This window comes from Triticum urartu, unplaced genomic scaffold, assembly GCF_003073215.2.
Source record: "Triticum urartu cultivar G1812 unplaced genomic scaffold, Tu2.1 TuUngrouped_contig_869, whole genome shotgun sequence".
Lineage (NCBI taxonomy): Eukaryota > Viridiplantae > Streptophyta > Magnoliopsida > Poales > Poaceae > Triticum > Triticum urartu.
Genome location: NW_024119664.1, coordinates 8,243 through 16,484, shown reverse-complemented (window position 1 = coordinate 16,484; position 8,242 = coordinate 8,243).

Below are 8,242 nucleotides of genomic sequence, written 5' to 3'. Positions count from 1 at the left end.
TGCCACCGATGCCACTGACGCTGTCATGGCTGAAGCCAATGTGGAGCCTTCACCAACCCAAGCACCAGAAGTCAGTGAAGCCAATGATGCTACTGCTTCTGTTCCTGCGCCTGCTGCTGGTCCTCAGTTTGACTACCATGTTGAGCATAGGCCTCAGGTACAGAAGCCAATCCCGAGATTGCCCAGGTTTCCAGGTCCTGCATCAGCACCTGGATCCTTCAATGTCAATGGCTTCAAAGCATACAACACCTTCTTCAATAGCTCCATGAACCCCTACTCAAGGGAAAGAATATCATCTGATCGGTTCTGGAGCTATCCGCAGCGAAGCTATTACTCCTGCATTCTATACAATCAAGGTCGCATCTTCCCACATAAGCGTCTTGACATTGAAGCAATAGCTGGTCTGCCCTGTCTGGAAGAAGCTCTGGATTGCTTCAAAGAGGTTGGATTGCTGCCGTTTGTCACCGACCAAGAGCACTAGAATGAAGAGCTGCTGCTCCAATTCTATGCCACACTTCACATTCGTGGATACAACAGAGATCCGAAGACTTGGTCCTGGAGTGGATGACAGGAAATGTTCATCACGAAGCCAAAGCCTTTGATATCATTGAGCTCACTGGTCTGCCCACTCCTGGCGATCTCTACGAACCTGGCTGTCAGCTTCACAGTGAAGCTATGGAGAGCATCTTTCAGAAGCCTGAACCAAACATGAGTCAGATGCTCAGCATGATGAAGCCATTGCCACAAGATGCTGCCTATCCTAAGGAGTTCCTCGTTGAAGACCTTGAGTATCTGCCAAGGACTATTTATCACATCATAAGGCGAACTCTCTGGCCTATCAAAGGACATTCTCCACATGCCAAGCTGGAAGGTGCAATGAAGACTTTGGTCTTCTATATTCTTCATGGCAAATGCTTCAATGCACAGGACTTCTTCATCCGCCAACTTGCTGCATCAGGCTCTAATCTTTTTGGCTTGAAGTTCTACGCTCCATGGATAATGCGACTGATTAAACTCCACTCCGCTATCTCATATCAGCCATCTGCTCGCAATCATCGGATCTTTCTGCCTGATGTGGATATGTCTGTTGAAGCCATTTATCCTGATCCTGCCAAGGAACCTCTAAGTCTTCAGAATGCGGAGCATCAAAGTTTTTCTCAGAACATTGAAGGAGTTGAAGCAGTCACTCGTGTGTATCGTTTGGCCGGAACTACATGTGCACCACATCCTGCTCTTACTGAAGCCACCGATAGCACAATTGCCCAACAATCCAAGAAGCGCACTCGTGTTCTCAACGACCGAGAGCTTCTGGTGGCTCTTCATCAGAAACAGGATAGACATCATGACTGGCTGAAGCGCCAAATGCAAAACCTCTTGGTGGATGTTAACCGCATTCGCAATCTTGCCACCAAGAATGCCTTTGTTGCACATGAAACCTCTCGACACACATGGAAAGGGCTGACGCTTATGTGCTCTGAAGATGATCTTCAAGAGGATGGCTTCTCTGAACGCTTCAAGTTTGACTCCATCCCTCCTCGAAGGGCAGTGCTGCGACGAACTCCATCTCTTGAAGACTCTGAGTTCTCTTCCTCTGCTGCAACTGTGAATGCCAGAGTGATCGAGGATGAAGACGATGCTACTTCACCGCCACCTCCTTCAGCACGCTTCGACACTGCTCCAAGTTCTTCTACACCGCCGAACACCACCGACGACCCTGCTGCTTCACATACTCTTCATGGGAACGAGTAGATGCTCTATGTCTTCAAACCTTTTTGGTCCTTACTGACAAAAGGGGGAGAAGCATATGAGTTTGATAGTCTTCAAGCGGGTCCGTATGGGCGGTTGCTTTATATTTTGCTTCGTGTTTACAACTCTCGTTTTGATACATTTGGTTCTTTGAGTTGTAACACTTAAACTCAATGGTCGTCTGCTACTTATTTGCCACTTTGTGATGCGATGATAAATTCCGCATGTGCGACGATAAATTCCGCACTTAGATCATTTTGCAGACGTCCCATTTTCCATTATGCATGTCATTATCTTCACATACCTTCACATGCATAGTGGATTGTCATCATAAGTTGAAGAGGATCTCCACAAGCACAACCTGCCATGTACATTTGCATTCCAAAAGCAAATTACTTATATGCACATCTTCGGGGGGAGCCCTCACAGCTTATGAAGACAATTCCCTATCCTCTTACAATTTCACATATTATATTCCCTATTGAAAACTTCAACTAGTTTGTCATAAATCACCAAAAGGGGGGAGATTGTAAGTGCATCTAGTGCCACCCCTAGTTGGTTTTGGAGTATTGACGACAAACCTAGTTGAGGGACTAATGTGTTTGTGAGAATTGCAGGATAACATAGGTAGAAGTCCTTCATTGATTCGGTTTTCCTACCAGAGATGACCCCTAAAAATGTATGAAGACATTGATGTCAAAGGTGGTTTATGAAGATATTCTCATTGAAGACTATGACAAGAGAAGACATCGCATGAAGCCTATGGAGCTCGAAGACTTAGATCTTCCGTAGTTCTTTTTCTTCCTTGTTGAGTCATAGGAACCACCGTACTGTTAAGTGGGGTCCAAGAGAACCAGTCAGAATGACTGAAGTGATGCTTAACCAAAACCTATGTCTTCGAGTGAAGACTATGAGAGCGAATCTTGTCCAGAGTCGGACAAGTCAGCTTTGCTTGTAGCCCAAGTAAAGTTGCCGTGTGTGTTTGAAATCTGACCGTTGGAACACGTGTCAGTTCCTTAGTGACCCAGGGTCATTTCGGACAAATCAGGTCAGGTTGCCTAGTGGCTATAAATAGCTCACCCCCTACAACCATAAACGGTTGGCTGCTCAGAGTTAGAGTACGGCTTTTGTCGTTTGAGAGCAACCCACCTCGAAGCCTTTGAGAGAGAATTCCTTGCGAGGATAAAGCCCTAACCACCCAGAGCCAAAGAGTGTTAGGCATCACTTAAGTCTTCCTGTCTGTGTGATCTGAAGACTTATTACAATTGAGGACTGTGAATCCTCCAGCCGGTTAGGTGTCGCGTTCTGAGCATCCAAGAGTCATTGTGGATCGTCGGTGAATGAAGTCTGTGAAGGTTTGGGAGTCTACCTTGAAGACTTACCAGAGTGATTGGGCGAGGTCTGTGTGACCTTAGCTCAAGGGGAATATGGTGAGGACTGGGTGTCCTGAGCTGCGTGTTCAGGACTGGGTGTCCGGGACTGTGTGTCCTCAGTTTTAAATACCTAGCCGCCCTAACCAGACGTACAGTTGTCACAACAACTGGAACTGGTCCAACAAATCATTGTCTTCAATGAGTCACTGGTTTCATCCTTCCCTTCCCTTTACTTACTGTTGGTCCTTGTGAAGTCATTGTATGATTGCACTATCTTCTGTCCTCACTAAGTGACTGCGTGTTCTGTTTGGCTTCATAATATCTTCCTACCTGATCCTTACTACATTGCTGCTATTAGTTATTGTGCTTTCACTTCATTGAATACATGACTATGGTTTGCCTAGTGTAGTCTATCTTCCGCTGCATGGTAATAGGTTTATCTTTATCGTTTGTCTTCGAAACTTCCACGTTTTGAAGACTTCCATAAAAATCGCCTATTCACCCCCCCTCTAGTCGATATAACGCACTTTCAATATCCAGCTTGCAGGAACGCGTGCGTGTTTATAAGGGCACAAGGCCAAGGAGATTTACAGAGTTGATTAGGCTTAGGATTGATCTCCAAGTAATCTATCTATCTAACTACCATGGCATCATATCTCTAGCCTAACCGGTTGTTACAACAGACATACACGCACGCACACAATTACAATGTTTAACACTCCCCCTCAATCACAACTTATCTAAGTTGAGATTGTGCCTAAAAATCTCTAGCTGCCGCAAGGAGAGGGGTTTAGTAAACCCATCCGCAACTTGGTCTCCAGTAGGTATAAACCTGATGTTCAACAACTTGTCAGCCACACGTTCTCGAACAAAGTGATAATCCATCTCTATATGCTTAGTCCTGGCATGGAAGATAGGGTTAGCAGACAGGTATGTAGCACCAAGATTATCACACCAAAGTGATGCTGCTCTGGGGTGAGGAATACCCAACTCTGTTAACAAGTTCTGTACCCATATTACCTCAGCAGTGGCATTGGCTAGACCTTTGTATTCAGCCTCTGTACTTGATCTAGATATAGTTGGTTGTTTACGTGCACTCCAAGAAATCAAGTTACTCCCAAGAAACACTGCAAAGCCTCCAGTTGATCTTCTATCATCAGGACAACCTGCCCAATCAGCATCTGAGAACGCACTTACAAGCATTGAGTTGGACTTGCCAAGTTTGAGTCCATGACTCTTTGTTCCTTGAAGATATCTAAGTATCCTCTTTACCGCTGTCCAATGTGTGGTAGTAGGAGCATGTAAGAACTGGCACACCTTATTAACTGAGTATGAAATATTTGGCCTAGTCAAGGTCAAATATTGCAATGCTCCTACTATACTCCTGTACCTGGTAGAGTCCTCTGCTCCAAGTACTTCACCATCATAAAGAGACATCTTCTCAGAAGTGTACAAAGGGGTAGACGACGGCTTACACCCTCTCATGCCCATTCTTTGGAGTATCTCTTGAACATATTTTTCTTGTGATAGCAAAATTCCACTCTTTACATTTTTTACCTCAATCCCAAGGAAGAAGTGAAGGCTGCCAAGATCCTTCAACGCAAACTCTTTGCTCAAATCCGCAAGAAGGGCTTCAACTGCTTTAGAGGACGAGCTAGTGACAACAATATCATCAACATAAATGAGCATGAAAATAGTTATCCCACGTCTGTGATAGAAGAACAACGAGGTATATCCTCTAGAAGGGACAAATCCAAGTGACTGCAATTTAGAAGAGAGCCGAGAATACCAGGCTCTAGGTGCTTGCTTCAGCCCATACAAAGCCTTATCAAGCTTGCAAATATAATGAGGTGCCTTAGGATGCTCATAGCCAGGAGGTTGCCTCATGAACACTTCCTCTTCCAGAACACCATGCAAAAACGCGTTCTTAACATCTAGCTGTCTGATGCACCAATTTCTAGATACTGCAACTGAAAGAATTAACCTGATGGTAGCTGCCTTTACTACCGGACTAAACGTGTCCTCGTAATCAATCCCATATCTCTGTTTGAAGCCTTTTGCAACTAGCCGTGCCTTGTATCTATCAATCGTGTTGTCAGATTTCCTTTTTACCTTAAACACCCATTTGCAGTCAATTATGTTTTTGCCCTTGACTGGTGGAACCAAACGCGAGGTTCGATTTTTCATTAAGGAAGCATACTCTTCATCCATTGCTTCTTTCCACCGGGGTTCACCAAGGGCTTCACCAAAACTTTGCGGTTCACCTGTTGCACAAAAAGAACCCCAACGAATACAACCATCTTTATATATTTTGGGTTTAGCAATACCACTCCTTGATCTGGTGTGAGCAGGTGCAGGAGGAGGCGGCGCCGATCGCTCAAAGTGTTGTTGGAGACGATTAGGTAAAACAGGCGACCCTGAATCTGCCACAGAAGATCCTCCAGGCGACTCCTGTAGCATATCCTGCTGGATCCGAGGCGAATCAGGCATAGGAGAGGCGTCCGCTGTGGAACTGCCACTTGGCGCTCCAGAAGCGCGCCGCAGATGTTGGTCAGGGGCGCGCGCCACACCCGAGTCCGCTGCCCCGCACGGGTGACGTGGCTCGCTGCGGTCCAGTCGCGAGGCTGGCCCACCTGGCCCCGCCGACGGAAGCGGCCGACCGAGGCGACGCGCTGGGGCCCCGCCTGGTCCCGCCACAGGTGCGGCCCGCCTGGCCAACGAATCAGGGATGCGCGGTGATCCCGCGGCGGATTCTCCTGCCGCGCCTGGCGCCTCTGTCGCGGCAGATCCCGAGGCTGATTCACCCTGATCTGCATCAGAGTCAGCGCCAAGATCATAGGTGCCTGCATACATAAAATCATGTGCATTTTCTCCATTTTCTTCACTGTTTTCCTGCATGCTTGCATCAGAGTTTTGGTCAAAGGTATTATTGTGAGACATTAACATGCGATCATCAGTATCTAGTACTCCCCCTTGATCAAAACAGGATGCTGGGAGAAGATGAGAGGGCAAGAGAACAAGCTCCTTGCGGAGTTGTGCGCCGGCATTAGGGTGTAGTGTGTCGAAGGGAAAGACATGCTCATCAAAAACCACGTCACGAGAAATATAGACTCGACCGGTAGAAATATCGAGGCACTTGTACCCTTTGTGGAGGCTACTATAACCTAGAAATGTGCATTCTTTTGACCGAAATTCAAGTTTGTGCTTATTGTAGGGACGTAGGTTTGGCCATACGGCACACCCAAAGATGCGAAGAAAGGTGTAGTCAGGCTTCTTGCCAAAAAGGCGCTCAAGAGGTGACTGATTTTTGATGACACGGCTAGGCACTCGGTTAATAAGGTAGACAGCGGTGAGAAACGCCTCATCCCAAAATTTCAAAGGCATAAAGGCATGAGCAAGTAGAGAGAGACCAACTTCAACTATATGCCTATGTTTGCGCTCGGCAGAGCCATTTTGCTGGTGAGCATGGGGGCAGGAAACGTGATGAGTGACCCCAATGCGCTCAAAAAAGGAATTGAGCTTTTGGTATTCACCCCCTAGTCTGTCTGCATAGCAAGAATTTTACAATCAAAGAGGCGTTCAACATGTTGTTGAAAAAGACGAAATTTCTCAAATACATCAGACTTATTTTTGAGCAAATAGATCCAACTAAACTTGCTAAAATCATCAATAAAGCTCACATAATATTTTTGTCTGCCTACAGAGACGGGTCCAGGACCCCACACATCTGAAAAAATAAGCTCTAAAGGAGCTTGAGATTCACTAAAAGATTTAGGATAAGGGAGTTGATGGCTTTTAGCCATCTGACAAGCATCACAGACCAATAAGTGGTCCTTTTTATTTGACACGAGAAGACAAAAATCGCGAAGAATTTTCTGGACCACCGGTAGAGTAGGATGTCCTGGGCGCTTATGCCACCGTGAAGTGGATGGTTTGACCACGCTAAGGACTTGACCATGAGAAGGAGCATCTTGGCGGCCGGAGACAGGAAACAAGCCATCCCTACTCCCGTTTTGCAGAATTGTCCTCCGAGTGGCCCGATCCTTAACAAAAAAGGTTTCAGGGTAAACTTCAAGAAAGGCATGATTATCTTTGATAAGTTGATAGGCAGAAAGTAAGCTCTTATCAGCTTGTGGAGAATGGAGAATATTGTTCAAGTTTAAGGAGCCATGAGGAGTAGATAGAACTGAATGACCAACATGAGCAATGTTCATACCTTGACCACTTGCAGTGTGGATTTGCTCAGAGCCGGTGTAGCGGTCATGGACGGCAAGTTTTTCAAGTTCACCCGTCACATGGTTGGTTGCGCCAGTGTCAAGATACCAGTTGGTATCAACTCCATAGGAGTGAGCAGCGTTGGCCGAGTGATTGCCACCACCGCTATTGCCTCCGCCACCACCACCCCCAGCAGGATTGCGTACGTTGTTGTTGAAGTTGCGATCATAACGCTTCCTGCAGCGCCATGCCCCGTGCCCTTCAAGCTTGCAGATTTGGCACTTCTCGCGGTCACCGCGGTCACCACGAGGAGCGCCGCCGGAGTTGTTGTCGAAGAAACGGCCCCCTGTGTTGGTGTTGTTGTAGCCACAGGAGCCCCCGTTGTTGTTGCTGTTGCCGTTCCCCGAACGGTTGTTGTTGCCGCGGCCTCCACCTTTTGCAGCAAGGTTGGTGGAGTAGGAGGAGGTTTGCGCGGCGATCCGTGATTCCGCCACGAGAAGCAGCGAGAAAAGCTCGCTCAGGCCGATCGGCTGATCGGTGATGGTGCGTGTGGAGACAGCAGAGACAAATCCACTGTACTCCGGCTCGTGCATGAGACCCTGGATGATGTGGGAGACAATATCATCATCGTCCAGGGGCCTCCCGGCGGCGGCGAGTTCATCAGCTATCCCCTTCATCTTGGTGAAGTAGGCAGCTGTGGAGAGATCATCCTTCCTGGTGTGGCCGATCTGCTCCCGGAGCTGGATGATGCAAGCGCGGGACTGCGAGGAGAAACTCTAGAGAAGAGCGCTCCAAGTTGCGGCGGCCGTCGAGCAGTTGCGGACCTGCAGAAGGACTTCTCGAGAAAGGGCTGCGATAAAAAACGAGAGCACCTGCTGGTCCTGGGTAACCCAGATGGCGTGCTCCGG